The 22,632-nt window shown below is 50.0% G+C and overlaps 1 protein-coding gene across 4 annotated transcripts in view; it reads left to right on the forward strand.

Annotated features, from left to right (window-relative positions):
* The first annotated feature begins 235 nt into the window (after positions 1–235).
* LOC102455368 (histone-lysine N-methyltransferase SETD5-like) overlaps positions 236–22,632 on the forward strand; it is a 98,183-nt gene continuing 75,786 nt past the window's right edge. The window contains exon 1 of one of the 4 annotated variants that reach the window (XM_075916663.1): positions 236–1,106. The gene's annotated coding sequence lies outside the window, so the exon portion shown is untranslated. The remainder of the gene's footprint in view (positions 1,107–22,632) is intronic. The other 3 variants (XM_075916662.1, XM_075916665.1, XM_075916664.1) reach the window with 3 other exon arrangements.

Raw genomic sequence — 22,632 nt, forward strand, 5'->3', positions numbered from 1 at the left:
GGCGGGCGCTCCCAGGGACGTTAAGAAGCGAGGGGGGAGGGGCGGGCGCTCCCAGGGACGTTAAGAAGCGAGGGGGGAGGGGCGGGCGCTCCCACGGGCGTTTAGAAGCGAGGGGGGAGGGGCGGGCGCTCCCACGGGCGTTAAGAAGCGAGGGGGGAGGGGCGGGCGCTCCCAGGGACGTGAAGAAGGGAGGGGGGAGGGGCGGGCGCTCCCAGGGCCGTTAAGTAGCGAGGGGGGAGGGGCGGGCGCTCCCAGGGCCGTTGGGGGAGGGGCGGGCGCTCCCCGGGACGTTAAGAAGCGCGGGGCGGAGGGTTACGCGTGTCCTGTGGTGCCCCCCCCCTTGCTGCGGCCTGCAGCTGGGCGCTGCGTGCGCATGCACACGTCTCGCTGCTCCGGCGCGCATGCCCCCTGAGTGCTGGGAGCCCAGTCTCACGCGGCCCCGCCCCTTCTGTCTGCCACGTGTCCCGAGGCAGGAGTCCCACCCCGGCTGCGGGAGGCCACGTGGTGCAAGCGGCGCCAAGCCAATCACACGTCAGCTCCACCCCTCTCTTCTCTCGTCTAAGTCCGTGCCTTACGCAGGAAGTGGTTCCTAACTGACGGGAGTCGCGGCCAACCAGAGTGCAGATTTCCCAGACGTCCTGATACTCTCCTCAGCAGCCGCGGGGCTTCTGTCCTAGGCCCTTCACAGGACAGCTGGGGGCGCCAATGGGAAGTCGCCTCTGTGGCCCGAGTACCGAGGCTGGCCAATGGGAAGTGGGCTGGGGCGTGGCCTGCGGAGCCCTAGCCCAATCGCACGGGGGTGCAGGAGGCGCGAAGGAGGGGCGCTGCCGGCGCTCGGGTGGCATGGGCGGAGCTAGGCGCTGCCGTCGCCAATCGCCAGCGGCAGTGGGTGTGGACGGGCGGCCCCTGGCGCCAGCGCTGGGCAGCCCCGTGCGCTCAGTGCCGTTTCCGCCCGGCCCGTAGAAGCGCCGCAGCTAGTGGTGCGGAGGGGGAGGGGCCGAGGCTGCCGCCGTCGCCGCAGAGGGTCTCGGTCCCGCCTGCTGCCCAGGAAACGCCGCGGCGCGAGTCGGGCCTAGTGCGCGCGCGGCCCGCAGCGGGCCGGACAGGTAGGGGCGGGGCCGGGGGGGCCTGGCCGAGCCTTGCGGGGGGGGAAGGGCTGAGTGGGGGGGGCTGGCCGAGCCCTGCGGGGGGGAAGGCTCAGTGCGGGGGGGCTGGCCGAGCCCTGCGGGGGGGAAGGCTCAGTGCGGGGGGGCTGGCCGAGCCCTGCGGGGGGGAAGGCTCAGTGCGGGGGGGGCCTGGCCGAGCCCTGCGGGGGGGAAGGGCTGAGTGGGGGGGGGGCCTGGCCGAGCCCTGCGGGGGGGAAGGGCCGAGTGGGGGGGGGGGGGGGCCTGGCCGAGCCCTGCGGGGGGGAAGGGCCGGGGGGGGGGGGCCTGGCCGAGCCCTGCGGGGGGGAAGGGCCGGGGGGGGGGGCCTGGCCGAGCCCTGCGGGGGGGAAGGCTCAGTGCGGGGGGGGCCTGGCCGAGCCCTGCGGGGGGGAAGGGCTGAGTGGGGGGGGCCTGGCCGAGCCCTGCGGGGGGAAGGGCTGAGTGTGGGGGGGCCTGGCCGAGCCCTGCTGGGGGGAAGGGCTGAGTGTGGGGGGGCCTGGCCGAGCCCTGCGGGGGGGAAGGCTCAGTGTGGGGGGGGCCTGGCCGAGCCCTGGGGGGGGGGAAGGGCTCATTCGGGAGGGGGAGGGCAGGGCTGAGTGTGGGGGGGCCTGGCCGAGCCCTGCGGGGGGGAAGGGCTCATTCGGGGGGGGAGGGCAGGGCTGAGTGTGGGGGGGTTGGCCGAGCCCTGGGGGGGGGAAGGGCTCATTCGGGGGGGGAGGGCTGAGTGGGGGCGGCTAGCCGAGCCCTGCGGGGGGAAGGGCTCATTCGGGGGGGGGGGAGGGCTGAGTGTGGGGCGGCTGGCCGAGCCCTGCGGGGGGGAAGGGCTCATTCGGGGGGGAGGACTGAGTGGGGGCGGCTGGCCGAGCCCTGCGGGGGGGAGGGCTCATTCCGGGGGGGAAGGCTGAGTGCGGGGGGGGCGCAGACTGGCCAAGCCCTGTGGGAGGGTGTGAGTGCGATGGGGGGACGGCATGAGTGTCCGTGGCCAGGCCCCGTCCTTGGGGGGGTGAAGGTTGATGGGGGGCGGCCTGGCCGAGCTCTGGGTGAGGGGGGTCTGAGGGGGGGAGTAGTGCGGGGGCGGGGTTCTGCACAAGCCCGGAGGAGGTGGGGAACAAGTGGGAGGGGTGTCTCGTGTGTGGGGGGGAAGCAAGGGCGTACGGGTGGGAGCCCCAGCCAGGGTGAGAGAGGCTCTACCCACGCTGGGGTTGGTGAGGATGGGGACCCTAGCTAACTGCCAGAGGGAATCATGGCGTTTCTCCTCAGTCTGTCTACTGTCTTGGGAGGGCAGAGTTGTTGCTTTCGTGGTAAAAGGTGATTTAAATTCAGATTAATTCAGTTTGTTTTAGCTCCTAGGCAGATCTGCGTGTGGGTGGTGGTCCATACAGTGGAAGGTTTTGTCTGTTGCTTTTGAGCTGCTAAAAGAGATAAGGAGAGAGGAAAGCCATTATTGTGGGAAAGCCCCTTTCTGTGCTAAGAGCTTCCCCTCCAAGATTATCCCTTCCCAGGAAAGAGAGGCTCACCCTCTGTCTAGAAACAGCCTGCTCTGGTCTGCTGTTCCTTTCCTGTCCCTGCTGTCCGTTCTGAGCTACCAATTCCTCCAGGGTATGGGGGAGGAGGTGTTTGACCTGCATTTTCTGCTTTCTCATGGTGCCTGTATAGTCTGTTCACTAATAAACCTCTCCTTTTCTTGCCTTGTGCTGGAGGCTGCAGCAGGGATTTTCCTGCATTTGGTTGTATGTCCTGTGTTTCCTGCTGTGTGGATTCCGAGCCTCCCAACCTGGCTGTTTAGGCTCAGGACCGAACTAAAACACAGTTCCTGTTTTTAATACCATACAGCTGTGACAAGGTCACCTGTGTCTCCAGCAGCATCGTCCTTGGATGCCAATGGCCTACTGTTCAAACAGAGGTCCTTTGTTGTATGTCATATGTCTTGTAAAATGTTGGGCTAAGCTGGAAAGTGACTGGGAAAAACTTCACATTCCTTATTCCTGATCCTGACAGAAGGAAGGAACTTAGATGTGGTTTGATTCTCTACTAAAATGGGATTTTCAACAGGCAGCAGATGGTCTGTTTTGCAAAGAGGAACTGGGATTTTATTGTATAGTGATTAAAATATGCCATTGGGATTCTTCCAGCTTTCGGCGGAGGCTAGTTCTGCTTTAAGGAAGTAATAGCTCTTTGCAGGCCTTTCAGTGGCCTCCTGCAATCTCTCTGGCCCATTATGTAATTGGACTGTTTAAGGTTCACTCAGGCAGAGGTTATGGGCAAGGGAGAGGGAATTAATATCTGTGGGGGAGGGGATTATGGCTGCAAGTCATTATTTTGGTAACATTTTTTAAAAAAAAATCCAAATGGACACACTGCAGGTGCTTCTGTTAAAAAGCAAAATATAAGGTTAGATAAAGAGTTCAGTATTTCCTTAAGAGGGAGTAGGAGTTTCCCTTTTTCACCTATGAAGGAGGCACTAGGAATTTTTCTGTAACTGGCCCAGGAAGTCATTTTGTTCCCAGCCTTCTGGTTTGAAGCACAGAGGTGAAGGAAGGCAGGAGGGTGTTGCTTTGGATCCTGTGGGTAAGTGTTCAAGGCAGTGACAGCAGCTGCATTTGGCTCCAGAGCTCTGGTTGCTACGTGAGAAGCTTTAGTAGTGTTGGCTGCTGTCTCCAGGGAAGGACAGTAGAGCAGCCTCCATTAGTGCTGTGTTTAGGAGATGGCTGGTTCCTGCTCAGAGAAAGGTTTTCACTTTTATATTTCCACAGCTTTGAGGCAGACGTGTGTAAATCTTACTCCAGTTCGATAAACCTGTATGCTGTATTTAATTGCACTAGGATGTGGCTGGAAACCCCGAGCTGGCCTTTTGTTTTCATTCTGCCCAAAACTAGTTTACACTGTTGCTGAAGCTGTACTGGTCTTAGGATATGAGAGACACTAGGTGTATGAAGCAATATCTTTTATTTCACCATTAGAAGTTGGTTTGATAAGAGCCAAGCTTTTGTGCTCCACAGAATTGAAAAGTTCTGTGAAGCTTGCAACTTGTCTAGTAAAAGGCATTACCTCACCCCTCTTGTCTTTTTGTGCAGAATTAGGACAGTAAGACTTGTTATGATTTTCCTAGAGCAAGAGAGGCAGTTGCAATCTCAGACCTGGGACTGCAGTCTACCTCTGAATGGAGTCTCCTTTCCAGTTAGTCATACAGCCAGATGCTTTCCTTATTGTTCCTATGTCTCCTTCCTTCCCTTCCATCGGCTGGGCCCCATTTGCCTTACTGACTGGAATTTCTGCTGTGTGCAGTGAGCTGCCTACACCAGCCTGCTAGTGCTAAGAGGGAATTTTTCATTCACAGAGCATAGAACAGTCAAAATAGTGGCCCAGCTCAACTTGCAACTTGCAACAAAACAGAGGCTAAAGAAGTTTCCCTGTTTTGCTGCACCTGCAGAGCAAAATGTACGGCATATAGCCTCTTCTGCAGTTGGATGCCTACCAAAGGATGTAGGAAATACCTTCTTTCTGTTGGTGAGCCATTTAGCCTGTTGTATGTGTACTGAAATGTATGGCAAATACTATCTCTGCAGACAGGTCCCTCTGCTTCCAACATTTAGTGTAGCAACTGTTTGCAAGATCTATGGTGAAAGGCCATTTTTGCCATGACTGTATTGTATGAAGAGCAGCTGGCAGGCATCACACTGCAGTGGACTTTAAATGGCTTTAATAGAGATTTCCTTTTTAGGAGAAATAATTGACTTTTTAAGAACTATCTAAATCTAACTTAAAAACCAATGAATGGTCTGGTAGCACTTTATAGACTAACAAAACATGTAGATGGGATCATGAGCTATCGCGGGCACAGCCCACTTCTTCAGAAACAGTGGGCTGTGCCCGCAATAGCTCATGATACCGTCTCCATGTTTCGTTAGTCTTTAAAGTGCTACCGGACCATTCGTTGTTTAAGTTTATCCTGTACAGCAGGGGTTTCCAACCTTTTTACACCCAAGATCACTTTTTAAATGACAGAACAACCCAAGATCTACTGCATTGCCCCTTCCTTGAAGCCCCGCCCTCTCTATTCTCCTCCTCTCCATCACTTGCTATCCCCAACTCTTATACCGCTGCTTTTTTTATCCAATTCTTCTGTAGAATGAGGTTTTCCCAACATCTGGCCTGCCTAGACTGGACCAAATGACAGGAAAAACCCCTTCTTTCAGAAGCCCCCTTATTCCTCGTGGAAATAGGAATATAGGGTGACTGAAAGAGCATGTTTGCTCTTCCACTTAAAAAAACGGAAGAACAAACGCATCCCTGGGTGCAGAAGAGTTTTTCTGGGATATCTCTGGAATCCTGAAAAACTCCTGCAGTCTAGCCGGACCCTTGCTGGGTTGAGACAGGATGTGTAGGCTCCGGGGTGGGAATGAGGGATTTGGCGGTGGGAAGGGGTGAGAGTTGCAAGCTCTGGGAGGCAGTCTGGATGCAGGAAGAGGTGGAGAAGGGGAGGGGGCTCCAGGCCGGGCAGTGTCGGGGTCAGATGGAGGGTTGGGGTAGTAAGCAATCCACAGGCTTGTGGATGTGAGGGTTCAGGAATTTGGGTTGGGGTATGTGAAGGGCTCAGGGCAGGGGGTTCCAGTGTATGATAGGCTCAGATCTAGGGTCTGGGGGAAGGGAGGGAGTGCAAGAGTGTTCTGATGTTGTCGCCAGATGGGGGCTTGGCCCCAATTGGGGGTTTGTTGGCCAGACTTCATTTTTAAATAAAATACTGTGTCAAACACACAAAGTTTCTGCATTGTCTTTATTTCTGAGAAGGGCAGGGGACCTGTTTGGAGTCAGGGGTCACTGACTCACTGGAAAGTCAGTTGGGGTCGCACAAGAGTTGCAAAAAAACCAAAACTCTTTCAACCCCCCCTCCCCCGCAAGCCTCTCTAATGTGGCCCCAACTGTGCTGGTGGGAGCAGGGGACATGATACTGGGGAAGAGTGCTAGTGGGTGCTGGGGCAGGGGACAGGGTGCGAGTGGGGGCAGGGTTCTGTGGCTGGGGAGATGGAACAGGGTGCTGGGAGGGCAGGGGACAAGTTTCTACAGCAGGGGGCCAGGGGGGCATAGAGTTCCCTGCACCAGTCTCCTTCCAGGATTCCACCCCCCCTCCCAAAGAGGAGGGAAGCCCTGTTGCATGCCTCCTCCAGGCCCGACTCCTCCCTCCCGCAGAGCAGGGAAGCCCGCGCACGTGCCCCCTTGGAGCCGACCTACCCCCCGTTCCTGCGGAGAAAGGAAGCCCTGTTGCACGCCTCCCCCTGGGGACTCCTTCCCCATTCCCCGAAGAGGAGAGAAGCTCCGGCATGTGCCTCCTCTGGGGACTCCTAACTTCCCCCCTGCCCCCTGAGGTGGGAAGTCCCAGCACGTGACTTCCCCCGGGACTCCTACCTCCTCCCCCTGCGCAGCAACTCCCCGGCATGCCACAGACCTGGAGGAGGGGAGCAGGCAGCGCACTTCCGGAAACCCTGGAAGTGGCATGCAGCTGCCTGACTTCTGTCCACCCTGAGGGAAGCCGGCACTACCTCCATTTGTCACTGGAGGTAGGTAGTGGGGCTGCTGGGGGGGGAGGGGGAGGCACAGAATGATTTGTGATCGACTGGTCGATCCCTCCCAATTGACCAGTCGATCGCGATTGATGGGTTGGTGACCATGGCTGTACAGACTAACTCGGCTATCCCTCTGAAGCTATCTAAATCTGCATTTTTGAGATGCGTCTTATGTTGGACATTGGCCGTACCATGTTGACTTGAGATAAAAACATACCTCCAATTAAAAATCTATTTCAAAAAGTAGTATATATGTAAACTTGAAATTTGTATAATTTATGGTTTAAAAAAAAAGATAAAGCAATAATGTAAAGCTTGAGTACCCCAGTGTTTGAAAACTGTCATGGTCTTTGCAAACACCTGTCTGGTTTGTGCTAGGAAAATCTAACTACCAGGCTTTTTTCCTAAAATATCAAAGTGTGTAGTTTTCTGATTAACTATACACTTCATCTGAAATGTTCGTTATAAATTTGCTTGACTATCAAAGACCATTTCTTGTTCTAAAACATTTAATTGCTTAACATTTTATATTTGAGATGTAGCTTCTGCAGTATTTTAGAAAGTAATGTAAGAGTAATCTGTGCACACACATTGAAATGCAGCCACCTTGGGGGTGGAACATGGCCGTTATTCAATAGTACACTGTAACTGGGCAGCAATAATTGCCCAATTGAGAATTTGGCCAAGGTACCAGGGCATTCTCATTTGTATAACAAATATGACAGAATTTTCAGTAGTTGCAAGTCAGTCTTTATTTTGCAGTGCCCCCTCTCCTCCCCCCCCCACCACAGCCCCCCCCCCCCCGTAAGTGGGGCATTAATTCATTGATGACTTGGTGGAACTGGCAACACTTTCTATAGGACCTTGGGATTTGGTTGGAGTTATTCTGTCCAAGTTGTAACCAGAATTAGTTAATATCTGAAATTACAGTCCAGGATGGCATGACCACATTTTATATAAACTTGAATTCCCTTTTCCAGATAGCTCTCAGTTGCAGCTAACTCTCATTTTGAGGCACTGTTTACTTTTCAGCTAAGTTAGAAAAATAGCTCCTTAATGCCATATTAAAGATACTGTAGTATCATGCTTCATCCCAGGCTTATGTTCCTTAAAAATAAGCCTTCAGAAAACTTAAGTTCCAAGTTCAGTAGAAATGTTCCATGAAATATACAAGCATTTCGGAAACCGGCTTTTTAAAATACAGGTTACTGAAATACTGGGTTTTTTTAGCTCATCATAATTTTTGACAGATTGACTTACCTGTCTTTATTGTCCCAGCTGAGGGAGATACAAGTGAGCTTTTAAAAAATATTTTCAGCATGATGAGACATATGGATTTTAAATATCTCTAACAGTGTTCCTTTAAGGCAAGGTTGTAATACAAACATAGCAAATGCTCGAAGTTCAGGAAATTCAAAAATTGAGCATCACATAATTAATCTGCTGCTGGGCATGCATATTGGACTCATTCTTTGAGTTCTTAAATGCATAACAATATATGTACAATATACTAATGAAATACTAAGGTTATAAGTTTTTAGTACACAAATCAAGATATCAGTATGTGAAGTTTTTTATTGTAACATTAACATCGCTGATATTGTGAGTAAATATTGAATGTGAATGTGTATTTAAATGTGATATGGACAAATGATTCATACGAGAAGCTGAACAGTTCTGGTTCTTTACTTCCTTAACCTTAAATAGACACATTACATTAACAACTTTTGTATTTAATTTTTTTGTCTTTTACATATGGCTTTTGACTTAAAGGTTTATACTTAATTTAAATGAATAGGACAGGGGTGTCCAAACTTTTTTCAAAGAGGGCCAGATTTGATGAAGTGAACATGCGTGAGGGCTGACCATTTTGCCTGACATTCTTTGAACCATTAAAATTAAATGCAAATTAACTATTTTATGCAAAGTTTATTGCAAACGGCATACTTTTCATTTCTTCACATGTATGACAAATCTAAACAGGTGTTAAATCACTCTGCCTTTCATATCTGAAGGCCAGATGAAAGAAAAATCCAGGAAGCTGAAATATGTCAGGAACATTGTAAAGTACATTACATATTATTGGTAATAAAGGTTGTCTGTCAACTTTTAAGTTAAAAAAAATATGAACAGGAACATAACACCAAGTATACATGTTGTGTCCAAATATATTTAACTGATTTAGACCAACTGACATTAACTGAGATTTTACAATGTATTCATCTCAATACATATGGATTCGTTGGGGGCCATAAAAGATAGATATTGCCAAATTACCTGTGGGGCCGTATTAAACCGGAACACGGGCCGCAATTGGCCCACAGGCCGGACTTTGGACATGCCTGGACTAGGATGTAGCAGCAGTTATTTTGTAGCACTTTTGCAGACCTTTTTGTGGGTAATATGACAGACACTGATGTTTACATCAGTCTGTCTAGCTAATAGGACAAGAAGACTTTTGAAAATGAAATCTCGCATGTAACTGTAATGCAGCAAAAATGAGATGCCTAGAAATTGTGGAATCTTATCATTTTCATGTCTCAGTTCTTTTTCCTTTCCTTACTGAAAATGCTGGTTTGCAGGAATTTACTCTGTGGCGCTTTTCCAGCGTTCCTGCAGCAAATCACCCTAGCAGCAATTCCTGTTCCTACTGAGTAGGGAGAATGTGATTTGCCTGGCATCCTTACTGAGCTAATAAAGGGTGGGGCTTATTAAGCTGCTGAAGTCTTTGCTAATGCCAGCAGAGCATACCGAAGAAATAATTTTTCAATTACTTCTAATTTTTAATTTTTTCTGTGAATTTCTTGGAGAATGAGTTGTGACAAGTCTAGAGGGTGGATTTTCTTTGCTTTTTGTTTAGCCAATTTTCAGATACTGGTATAGGCAGGGCTCAACAATTAGTGTAATCTACTCACCCATGGCGAGTAGATTATGAGCCAGCACAGCCACGAAGCATGCCGAACTGCCCAGCTGGCAAGCCCTGGGTATAGGTATAATTTTCCTTTGTCCACTTTTTAAAGTAAAGGGACTTTTTTAAACTTCAACTAAGAGCTGAGACCCAGCAAGACTGAAAAGGAGAAATTTGCAGCAAGTGCAAAGTTACATTGGAAGTCCATAGATAACTTTACTGCAAACATTTGCAACTGTGCACCTTATAGGAGAGTATTCAGGGGAGCTCTCGTCCTGTTGGGAGAGAGGGGAAGATAAGCACAGGGCCCATCTTCTTCCCCCCCCCCCAAAAAAAAGGGGGAGAAAAATTAGTTCCCCAGATTCTCCAGACTGATCATCCCCATCTGTGTCCCTAAAAAAATCATGGAGCAGGTCCTCAAGGAATCCATTTTGAAACACTTAGAAAGAAAGGTGATCAGGAACAGTCAACATGGGTTCGCTAAGGGCGAGTAATGTCTGATCAACCTTCTATGTATGATGAGATAACTGGCTCAATGAATATGGGGAAAGTGGTATAGCTTGATTTCAGCAAAGCTTTTGATACTGTCTCCCACAGTATTCTTGCCAGCATGGGTTGTATGAATGGTCTCTAAAGTGGAGAGAAAGCTGGTTAGAACATCAGGCCCAGTGGGTAGTGCTTGATGTATAGCTGGCAGCCAGTATCAAGAAGAATGCCCCAGGGTTTGGTCCTGCCACTGGTTTTCTTCAACATCTTCATTAATTATAAGGATGGATTGCACACTCAGCAAGTTCGCAGATGACACTACACTGGGGGAGAGGTAGATACACTAATGGTAGGAATAGGATCTGCAGTGACCAGACAAATAGGAGAATTGGGCCAAAGGAAATCTTATGAGGCTCAACAAGAATTGTAGAGTCCTGCACTTGAGATGGAAGAATCCGTAGTACTACTACAGGCTGGGGATTAACCTGTGAAGTGTCACTTCTGCAGAAAAGTACCTGGGGGTTACAGTGGATAAGAAGCTGGAGCTGAGTTTACAGTGTGCCCTTGTTTCCAAGAAGGCTAACAGTATATTTGGGTTGCTTTAGTAGGAGCATTGCCAGTAGATTGAGGGAAATGATTGTTTCCTTCAATTCAACATCTGGAGTATCGCATCCAGTTTTGGGCGCCTCACTACAGAGAGGACGTGGAAAAATTGGGGAGAGTCCAACGAAGGGCAATGAAAATGATTAGGGGGGCAGAGCGTATGATTTATGAGGAAAGGCTGAGGAAACGGGTTATTTAGTCTGCAGAAGAGAAGAATAGGGGAGGATTTGATAGTAGCCTTCAATTACCTGAAGGGAGGATTCCAAAGATGAGCCAGGCTATTTTCAGTGATGGCAGACGACAGAACAAGGAGCAATTGTTTCAAGTTACAGTGGGGGAGGTCTAGATTGGATATTAAAAAGCTATTTCCCTTGGCGGGTGTTGAAGCACTGGAATGGGTTCCCTAGGGAGATTGGTGGAATCTCCATCCCTAGAGACTTTTAAGACCAGGCTTGACAAAGCCCTGGCTGGGATGGTTTAGTTGGGGTAGATCCTGCCTTGGGCAGGGGGTTGGACTAGATGGCTTCTTCAAACCCTGTTCTTCTTTGATTCTATATGTAGTGTTTTAGTTAATGTTCTGGAAATAATAAAGGTACAAATGGCCACAGTGATCCATGCTCTTGTTACATCCAGACTGGATTGCTGTAATGCGCTTTATGTGGGGTTGACTTTAAAGAGCCTTCAGAAATGTCAGCTGTTCCAGAATGTGGCTTCTCGAGTTTTAACTAATACTCGTTATACGGAGCACATTATCCCAGTGCTCCAGCAGCTGCACTGGCTTCCGGTGTGTTCCTGGGCACAATTTAAAGTTTTTGTTATGAGCCTTAAACGTGTTGGGTCTGGGGTATGTGAAGGACTGTCTTCTCCCATATGAACCTGCCTGGGGGTTGAGGTCAGCTGGGGAGGCTCTGCTCAGTGTTCCCCCACTTAGAGATAAGATTAACATCTACGTGGGGCAGGGCCTTCTCACCATTTTTACTCCTGCTTTTATCGCTGTTTGAGTGCATGCATGTGCGTGTGCCTCCTCTCAAGATGTTTTAGCAGGTTTTATGTCCCTCTGGGGTCTCGTATTTTTTTAAAGTTTATATATTTGTATTGTGTTAAAAAAAAAATTAAGCCACCTCGCATATTTTAAATAGGTGGAATAAAATATTTTTAATAATAATCATGAAATTGTAAGATTAACTACTTAGATTTATTGGTTCGTGACATGGAGCAGTAAGGTTGGTCCAGTGGTTAGGGTGACTTGGAGGCTTTCCATGCTTTGTGATGTTCCTTTGTGGCCTTAGACAAGTCACTACTACATAGAGAGGCTAAGTTGGCCGTCTGTAAAATGATGCTTCCCTACCTCATGGTGTTGTGAGAATAAGTATCTTAAGAACTGTGAAGTGCTTTTAGATCTATGGATGAAAACCATAGGCATTATCATTATTACTTGGAAGGGCTATGTTTGAATAAAGCTGGTATTCCGATCTCTTGCTTTCACACACCAGCCCTTTAAAAAGGAACCCATCTAACTCCAAAGTAGCTGAATTGATTTTTTTTTTCTCACTTAAAAGCAAAATCTTTTGGCTTGAGATAATGTGTGAGAAACATCACCCTTAAGGCATGTCTTCAGTATGGGCCTGATTCACCAAGTAGTGATTGATCTAGCCGATGTTGATTTATCACGTCTAGTATAGATGTGATAAATTAATGGCTGATCACTCCCATTGACTCTGCTATTCCATCAGAACAAGAAGAGGAAGAGCAGTCAATGTGAGTTTTTGTTATCAACCCAGCGTGGTGTGGACCCCACAGTAAGTAGATCTAACTTAACACAGATTTTGTAGCTTAGATTGACCTGTTCCCTAATGTAGACCTGCCCTGGGTGTGTTTATAGTCCGAGTGACTGGAAATGCACCACCTTGCCTGTTGGGAGCTGATGCACTTGTCATGGCTGCTAATTTACTGATTCAAACAAGCTTATTCCCATTGGCCCTGTAGAAATCATACAACTCAGAGTGGACTGTGTTCTTTTCTGTCTTGGAATCCTGGTGCTAAGAAAATCTTGTCTTTTAAAATGCAGCAATATGGTATGCAAGTCACTGATAAAAAACAAATATGAAGTCACATATATAAATAAAGCATATCTATTAATATATTAATAGGACAAGATCACATTTAGGGAGGAACTTGGAATTTTTTTCTTGATAATACCAAACAGTGTAGTGTCTCTTTTACCACAGACCTGCTCTATTGCAAAAATAATTAAATAATTTGTCATTTAAATTCCCTATTTATGGAGAACTTAGGGTTCTACTTAATTCTGACCCTGGCAGGTGACTGGCTGTCTGAAGCCATGGAGAAAGAGCGTTCCGAACATAAACCATAAATCATGAGGGACCGTCAGGGTTACTGAGCCCTCCCGACTGTTACAAATTTACTTTTTTTGTTGAATGAGCAAATAATTAGATTAACTTTTGAATACTTCTGGATATAAACATGGCATTGATATATTAAACAATAATCTGGTGCTACCTCCCCATTGTAGTGTTGTTTAAAATACTTTGGAGCGGGGTGGGCAGAATCAGGTCTATGGACTGGCTTGGACTCACCCAGCATTTCTCTGCAGCCCGTCCATGTGGTTCGCAGTGTGTGCTGTCCTGCAGCTGAACTGCTCCTGTTTCTCATGTGAGCTATGCAGAGAGGGGTGGAGTGGAGGGAAGTGCTGGAGTCACGGTAGCTCCTGCCCCGTACCCCATCTCTGCAGAGTTGGGGAAAGGGAGACATAGTGGAGCTGCTCGCATCTGAAGCATGGATGATGCGTGACTCAGAAGAGTTCCTGTCTTAGGAAGCAGTGTACTATTCCTAAGATTTCAGTGTTCGTCCCCCCTCCTCCTCACTCCCTCTCCCTCTTCCCATCGCTGTAGAGGTGGGAGGGGAGTGGTGATAAGGCAGGACAGCTTTCCCTGTCTTAGAGACAGAGCGTGGCTTCTCTCAAACTTACCCAGCAGCAGCCAACGCGTACACTGTCATTGTCACACGTAGACATAGTGTGTCACACACTGCCCCACACACTTTTTCTCTCTTTAGCCCCCACCCCTTCCACCTGAGGCCTAGGCCCTACCCCCTCTGGAGGGCCTGGAGCTGACCTTGACCACATACCAAAATTCATGAAGTGGTCCCCCCTGCAAAAATTATCGTCCACCCGGGTTTGAGTCGTCTAAAATAATGTAAGTGTGTGGCAGTTGAATGGTCAAAGTGTATGCCTTTATACCACCATGGCTTTTGACCAAAGACATTACTTATATGTTTCTACTTTGTTTTCAAGATTTTGAATTAAGGGTGATAAATTGTGGCTAATGAGCTAATTGAGTAGTCAATGGAATTTCCATTGACTACTCGATTAGTCAACAAGGATGAAACTGCAGAGCCACCACAGGGTTAGCTCCCAGAGCCATAGGGGGGTGCAATAGGGGAGGGAAAGTGTGGGAGCCTCGGGGGCTCAGGTGGGGGGAGGTGAGGCTTGTGGGGGTGGGGGGTACACAGAACGTGCGTCATTTCTGGGGAGAAGGGCATATGGGAATTGCTTGGTCTCCCCTGTGCAGCCAGAGAGAGGGCCGGGCCCCATGCCCCCCTTCCTTTGCCCCCCTCCCAGACAGAGGGAGAGAGCTGGGCCAGCCGTGGCCTTGATCTGGACCACCCTCCTCTCCCCCCACCTCACCAGGAGAGCCAGGGCAGGCCAGGTTGCTTGCCTGGACCTGGCCCTCCCCAGTGGCTGGAGAAGAGCCAGGGCTACTTACCCCAGGGAGGGAGGTTGGTGAGCATAGCAAGCAGGGGCACCACCCCCTAGTTAAAATAAAAGAAAAGGTTTGCTGTGGCCATGTCTTTAGGAAAGGGTTACATGATTCAATGAGCAAGTTAAGTGGGATGCAATTGTGATTCACTTGGCTTCCCATGTGCAATTAAAAAGATCTTCATAGCTTTGTGAGGTTAGGGTGCTTCAGTGGGAAGCCAGTGGTGCGGGTACTTGGGTATCCACGCTGGATCTCCCTTGGAACTTGGGGCTGCCATTTTGGGTAAGTTGTGTTGACAGAAATGATGTTGACACCCAGAAGTCAACAAAACAGACATTGCCAGAGGGTGTTCACACGTGATCTCTGCCCACAGATCATGTCCTCATGGAGGGCACCGTCAACAGTGTGAGCAGGGCACTGTGGGTATGTATCCCACAGGGCAGCATTGTGGGAAGGCAGAGCCAATCCCTGCACTTCTTGGCATTCTCCCACAGTTTCCTGAGCTGCTAGGAGCAGCATCTTGAGTAGATAGCTTTGAGCTCCCCATGCTGAGGAATGTCAACCAGCACAGCGGCCTGTCCCTCTGCCCCTGCAGCAGCGGCCTGCGTGCCGCTGTGTTCCTATGGCAGGGCAACACAGCAGCTCATGCTGCTTTCAGACACTTCCAGGAGCTCTGAAAGGGAGGAGCACACTGAGCAGAGCCATGAGGGCAGGTGCTGTGCGATACCGGCAGAAGCCAGTTCTGTCGACGCAACAAACATCAGAGTCTACACTGGCTCTTCGCCTGCAGTACAGGGAGGTGAAGAAAGCCTCTTGTGGGGTGGATGTTGTTTTCGCCAAAAGTAGGAATTTTCATGACAAGTGTGAATGCTTTCCCTTGGGAGCGTAGACAAGGCCTTAAGTCTCCATTTGGGTTCCTCGTGAAAGCTAGAAGTCATGGTTCCTTTCCTCTGCCTCCTCGTCCTATGTTTAGCTTTAAACTCTTCAGGGCAGGAACCTTTACTGTGTGTATTTTCAGTGTCTTGCACCATGGAGGCTCAGGCTCAGTTGGGGCCTCAAGGTGGGATTGTAATAAGTTTTGTTTAACTTATTTTTTAAAATGGAAAAGCCTTTATTTCTTGTAAATAGTTTTAGAAAATGTGATTGATCTGCAGACCCCATAATTTCACACTTAAGGCAGTCTCCCTGTTTCTCTCAAGTTTTAATAGCAGGGAACTGCAATCATGTCTCATTTCTCAGAGTTCATTACACAATAGTCTTTACACTATATTGTTAATAAAACAATCTGTCACCTTAATAAAGTAGAGTTAGTGATGGATGTGCTTTCTTACTCCGATTAGCTAATGCCTTATTTCACAGTGACTTTTGCGAGTCATAATCTCTATTTTGCTTGTGAAATACCAATACACTATAGAAAATAGTGAATTATTGAGGCTCTACTCTTGTATAGTAACATTTACATGAATTAGTAAGTCATGGTTATTAGGAATGTAAGATTTTGTTTAAAAAGGTAAATGTAACTGCAGAAAATCCAAACAGTTACTTGGTTATACACTGCGGGCTCTGGAATATGAAGCTTAAATAGGCTTTATACTAGGGATGTTAAATATCGGTTAATTGAATAGTAGATTAATCTCCTGCATTCTTATTGGTTAGTCGACTATTCTGTAGTCCCCCCCCCCCCCCCCCCAGGAGGGAGGCAGGAGAGGGTCTGAGCTCCCGGACCCAGCACCAGCCAGAACTGAGCTGGGCTGCCTGGCTTCTAATACACTTTAAATGCAGAGCCACAGGGAGGGCAGGTCCAGGACCCAGTGCAAGCCAGGACTGAGCCGGGCTGCTGGACAGCCTGCTAAAAGATTTCCTGGCATGAGGTGGGGTGGGGGAATGCATGTCGTCTACAGCATTATTAACCTATGAGCTCTCGCTTGTCGGTTAATCGACTCCACTATTACATCCCTATTTTATACTGCAGAGCCCACAGCAAAGCCTCCTCCCAGGAAGCAGAGCCGGCGAGGACTGCCAGCCCTACTCCAGGGGAGGCTTCGCTGCGGGCTCTGCAGCCTGCTCCCCGGTAGCCAGGAGGGAGCAGGGAGGGAGCAGCCTGTCAGAGACAGGGACTGCTCCAGCCCCTGTGGTGCATCCTGTGGAGCTGGAACAGCTGCTCCAGCTCCTACCAGTTAACCAGACTCATTAAACCTTATCCATTCAGGGTGATGCTAACTGGTTAACCATTCATATGCCTAATGATTATAACATCTAGATAGCTATGTGGAAAGGACTTTTTTCATGGTGAAATAAGATTATGGCTGAACTCAAGGGTAATGCATTGGAAATTTAGTGGCCTTTTGCATACATTAGAATATTGAAGTGACTCGTGTTTAGTGTGGAGAGAGGGCGTATCCAGACTACAGGTCCTGGCATGCAGTGCTGCACTTGGGCATCTTGTTCTTATTGCATGCTGGGACACGTAGGCTCTCTAGAGCAGTGGTTCTCAATTTTATTTGGCCGTGGAACCCTTTTCAGCTTTTCAGAATTTCAAGGAACCCCTAGGTTTGTCAAGCCAAAAAAAAAGGGGGGGGGGGAGAGGAGAACCCACCAGTGAATGAAAATCACAATCACATTCCTTCCCCAAGACCCCTCCCCTTTGAGGCCCCATACTCTCTGTTCCCCTCCTCTCCATCACTTGCTATCCTCAAAAAGTTTTAGCATTGTCTTTCTTTGAGAGGGGCGGGGAACCTGTTTTGAGCCAAGGGTCACTGACCCACAGAAAAGTCAGTTGGGGCCATACAAGTGAGATGCAAAAAAACCATCCAAAATCCCAAGCCTCACTAATGTGGTACCAACTGTGCTGGTGGGGGCAGGGGACAGGGTGCTAGTGGGTGCTGGGGCCGGGGGAGAGGGTGCTGCTGGGTGGCAGGGTGCTGGCACAGGTGGCAGGGTGCTAGGGCAGGATGCTGGGTAAGGGACATGGTCCTGCTGGGCACTAGGGTGGGTGGCAGGGTGCTGGGACCAGGGACTGGGTGCTGCTGGGTGCTAGGGTGGATGGCAGGGTGCTGGGGCCAGGGCCAGGGTGGTGCTGGGTGCTAGGGTGGATGGCTGGGGCCAGGGCCAGGGTGGTGCTGGGGACAGTGCTGGTAGGGGCAGGAGTCAGGGTACTCGTGGGGGGTCTGGAGAGGGGCAGCTGGGACCGGTACCTGGTAATCCTGCAGCACCTCTGGGTTCCAGGAAGTGTGCGACTGCACTTCTCCTCCACAAACAGCTGCCGTGTGCGCTGCCTGAACAGCAGGGGCTGTTGCACGTCAGCAGCTTACTTCCATGATGCCGTCCTGCGGGGGTGGAGAAAGGAGGGTGCGGTGAGTCCCAGGGTAGAGAGCGCTGCCTGCACAGTCGGAGCTGCACAGACCCGGGTCTCCTGATCGACCACCCCCCCATGGCGCAGAAAGGCAGCGGGACTAAGTTAGTGGGTGCCACATCTCCAGCTGTTCAGGCAGTGCATGCTGGCTCCTTTGGGGAGAGGAAGGGTTTCCCTCCCTGCTGTGGGTCACGTGGGGTCATCCCTGTCTGGCACCCCCCTAGTATGCCGGCTGGGAGCAACTGTTCCCCTCGCTACGCCTCTGCATTGCCAGGGAGGAAGGGGAAACAAGCATGCTGCTTCTTTAAGAAACTGGCTAGCCGGCGCTCTCTCTTTCAGAGGAGGTGGGGGGTGCCCACTCCTCGTGGAACCCCTACTTTCGCTTTGCGGAACCCCAGGGTTCCGCAGAGCACCAATTGGGAAACACTGCTCTAGAGGAATACTGCCCTTTGGGCGTGTGGTGGTACTCAGACATTACTGGAATTAGATTATTTACAGCTTTAATCATGGCTTTCAGGATCGATAAGTGCACTTGCTTTATGACCGTAGTGTGGAGCATAGGTATTGCTTATAATCACAGCCAACAGTCCTAATTCATTTTGGTACCAAATAAATCAAGTTACACTAACCTATCCAGGTCATCATAAAAATTTGTATTGCAATTTTGCTATCTGCTCATAAAAGCTGCAGGTTCCCAGTATGGTGCTGAGCCTGCTATGTGTGTATGTGTCGCGTCTAGTTTGTTAGATGACCTCTGGAGCTGTTGTCTCTGTTTACACCAGGGAGAAAAGAGAGAAAATGTTGCTCACATATTAAAAATGTATATATTTGGTCTGAGCTTCAGCTGGACACAGGAGACAAACTTGTTGAAAATCTTTAGGTGAAGTTAAAAGGGATAAAAAATAAGGTAGATGTCATAGTAGGGATATACTATAGAACACCCAACCAGGAAGAAGAGATGGATGGGGCTTTCTTTAGATGATTTTGTTAACTCTTTAAAGCGCAGAATTTTGTAGTTATGGGGGACTTCAACAATCCAGACACATATTGGAAAAATTACACAGCAGGGCACAGATTATCCCACAAGTTCTTGGAATGTAATGGAGACTATTTGTTTTTATTCTGGAAGGTGGATAATGCCATAAAGGGGAGCGTCTCTTCCAGATTTGACAAATAGGGAGGAGTTTGTTGAGCATCTGAAAGTGGAATATAGCATAGGTGAAAATCATGAGATGACCATGCTCGTGTTTCTAAGGAATGGTAGATGGGAAAACAGCAAAATAAAGATGGTGAATTTCAAGCATGCAGACTTCCTCAAACTGAGGGCGTTGGTAGGTAAGATCTCATGGGGAAGTAAGTCTCAGAGGAAGAGCAACTGAAGACATTTGGAAGTTTTTGGAAGACATTAAGGACACAAGCAATCTATTCCACTGCATAGGAAAGAAAGATGAGAAGCATGGCAAGAGAGCACTTTGGTTTAATGAGGAGATCTGGAATTAGTCCTATACAAAGTGCAAACTAGGTCAAATTATGAAGGATGAATACAAACAAATACCACAAGCAGTAGGAGCAAACTGAGAGGTACACAACAAGCTCAAACTTGCTAGATACACAAAGGGTAATAAGAAAATATTCTATATACTAGCCAACAGCCCATCATAAGACAGGATTTCTGGGTCTCTACTCCACATCCTATTCCCTTTCTGTCTCGCTCTTCTCTCCTGAGCCTCCGGTCTCTCTGTGTCTTTCTCTCTCTCCTGCTACCTCCCCCCTTCTCTCTCTCAGCTCTCCTGCTACCTCCCCCCTTCTCTCTCTGTCTTTTCTCCCTCTCCTGCCTCTCTCTCTCTCTCTCTCCACTCTCCTCTGCCTCCTCTCGGTCTCCTCTCCTCTGTCTCTGGGGGGGGGATGCGCGCTCGTCCAGGCACCACCCCCTGGCCGTGTACGTCACCGCCTCCCCGTCCAGGCGTGGTGCTCAGCTGACTTCTGCACCGCTCAGCCAGGCCACCGTGGGGAGCAAGCGGCGTGCGTGGCCGTTTGGGCCCCATGCAGCATGGGCTTCCCAGAGGGAACAGCCAGCATTTCTGGCAACAGCGGGCCCCCCCCTCCCCCAGAGGGAACAGCCAGCATTTCTGGCAACAGCGGCCCTTCCCCCCCCCCCCCCCCCCAGAGGGAACAGCCAGCATTTCTGGCAACAGCGCCCCCCCCCCCCCCCCAGAGGGAACAGCCAGCATTTCTGGCAACGGCGGCTCCCCCCCCCCCCCCCCGAGGGAACAGCCAGCATTTCTGGCAACAGCGCCCCCCCCCCCCCCCCCAGAGGGAACAGCCAGCATTTCTGGCAACAGCGCCCCCCCCCAGAGGGAACAGCCAGCATTTCTGGCAACAGCGCCCCCCCCTCCCCCCAGAGGGAACAGCCAGCATTTCTGGCAACAGCGCCCCCCCCCCCCCCCAGAGGGAACAGCCAGCATTTCTGGCAACAGGGCCCCCCCCCCCCCCCCCCGAGGGAACAGCCAGCATTTCTGGCAACAGCGCCCCCCCAGAGGGAACAGCCAGCATTTCTGGCAACAGCGCCCCCCCCCCCGAGGGAACAGCCAGCATTTCTGGCAACAGGGCCCCCCCCCCCCCCGAGGGAACAGCCAGCATTTCTGGCAACAGCGCCCCCCCAGAGGGAACAGCCAGCATTTCGGCGTTACAGACTGAGACACTGGGCTACTAAAATATATATATATATGACTAGACAATTAGCCCGTCATAAAACGGGATTTTCAGGTCTCTCCTCCACGTCAGTCTTCTCTCCTGAGCCTTTTGTCTCTCTCTGTCTCTCCTTCTCCTATTGCCTCCCCCTCTCTCTCTCAGCTCTCCTCCACCTCCTGCCTCTCTCTCTGTCTCTCTTTCTCTTCTCCTCCCCCTCCTGCCTCACTGGGGGGAGAGCAGAGCCCAAACGGTCACTTGTACCACTTGGTCCCACGCAGCAGCCTGGCTGAACGGCACAGAAGTCAGCCGAGTGCCATGGCGGGAGGCGAAGGGGGGCAGGGCAGTGACATTCACAGCGAGGGGGCGGGGCCTGGAGCCGCTGTCACGCCGCACGTCATTGCCCCCCCCCCCCCCCCCCCCCTTCGCCTCCTGCTGTGGTGCTTAGCTGACTTCTGCACTGCTCAGCCGGGCCGCCGCAGGGAAGCAAGCGGCCGTTTGGGCTCCCCCATGGTGACCCGGCTGAGCGGCGCAGAAGTCAGCCAAGCGCCATGGCGGGAGGCGAAGGGGGTGGGGTGGTGACATACACGGCCAGGCCCCGCCCCCGGCCATGTATGTCACCGCCCAACATCCCTTTCCCCCCACCATGGCGCTTGGTTGACTTCTGCAGCGCTCAGTCGGGCCGCTGCGGAGGAGCAAGCGGCAGAAGCAGCCAGCACTCCCCATGCAGCACGGGCTGCCCAGAGGGAACAGCCAGCATTTTGGCGTTACAGACTCAGTCACTGGTCTACTATATATATGATTAGAAGCAAGAGGAAGACCAAGGTCAGGGTAATCCTATTACTCAATGAAGAGGGAAAAAGAGAACGTGTAGAAATGGCAGAGGTGCTTAATGACTTTTGTTTCAGTTTTCAGCAAAAAGGGTGGTAGTAGGATTGGACATGTAACTTAGTGAATGACAGTGAAATTGGGGTAGGTTCTGAAGCTCAAATATGGAAAGAACAAGTTGAAAATTACAAGGCAGGTGTGTCAAGTCACCAGAGAACGATGAAATGCATCTTAGAATACTCAGTGAGCTGAGAGAAGATATTTGACCTATAATCTGTCATCTTTGAAAAGTCATAGGCAGGAGAAATTCCAGAAGACTGGACAAGAACCCATCTACAAAAAGGGGAATAAGTGCAACCCAGGGAATTAGATCAGTCATCTTAACTCATCTGTACCAGGAAAGATGATGGCACACATAATTAAGGAACTAATTTGCAAACATCTGGAAGATAATAGGGTAGCAAGTAACAGCAACAACCAACCTGATAGCTGTTTTTGACAGGATAGCAGGCGAAGCAATAGATATGGCATAGCTAGACTTGAGTAAAGCCTCACATGATCTTCTCATTACCAAACTAGGGAAATACGGTCTAGATGGCGTTACTATTGGGTACATTAGTGGTTGGTTAGCCATTCCTAGAGAGTAGTTACCAATGGTTCACAGGCATGCTGGAAGGTTCTGCAGGGATCAGTTCTGGGACTGGTTCAGTTCAGTATCTCCATCAGTGGTTTAGATTTTAAGTGTACTCGCTATGCCTTTAAGTTTGCAGATGATATCAAGCTGGGAGGGGATTGCAAGTACTTTGGCATATAGGCTGAAAATTTAAAATGATCTGGACAAACTGGAGAAACTGTCTGAGGTAAATAGGCTGAAATTCAATAAGGACAAGGGCAAAGTGCTGCACTTGGGAAGAAACTGTTGAATTCACACACGCAGAACAGGAAGGAGGGAGTACTGCAGAAAGGGATCTAGGGGTGATAGTGGACTGCAAGCTAAATATGAGTCAACAGTGTGACACTTGCAAACAAAAGCAAACATCATGTTGGGATGTATGTATTGGAGTGTTGTGAGCAAGACACGAGAATCAATTTCCCCCCTGTACTCCACACTGATTAGGCCTTAGCTGGAGTATGGTGTTCAGTTCTGAGCGCCACATTTCAGGAAAGATGTGGAGAAATTGGGAAAGGTCTGGAAAAGAGCAATAAAAATGATCCAAGGTCTAGAAACCTGACCTATAAGGGAAGATTGAAAGAATTGGGTTTGTTTAATTTAGAAAAGAGA

Source organism: Pelodiscus sinensis, unplaced genomic scaffold (assembly GCF_049634645.1).
Source record: "Pelodiscus sinensis isolate JC-2024 unplaced genomic scaffold, ASM4963464v1 ctg69, whole genome shotgun sequence".
Classification (NCBI taxonomy): domain Eukaryota; kingdom Metazoa; phylum Chordata; order Testudines; family Trionychidae; genus Pelodiscus; species Pelodiscus sinensis.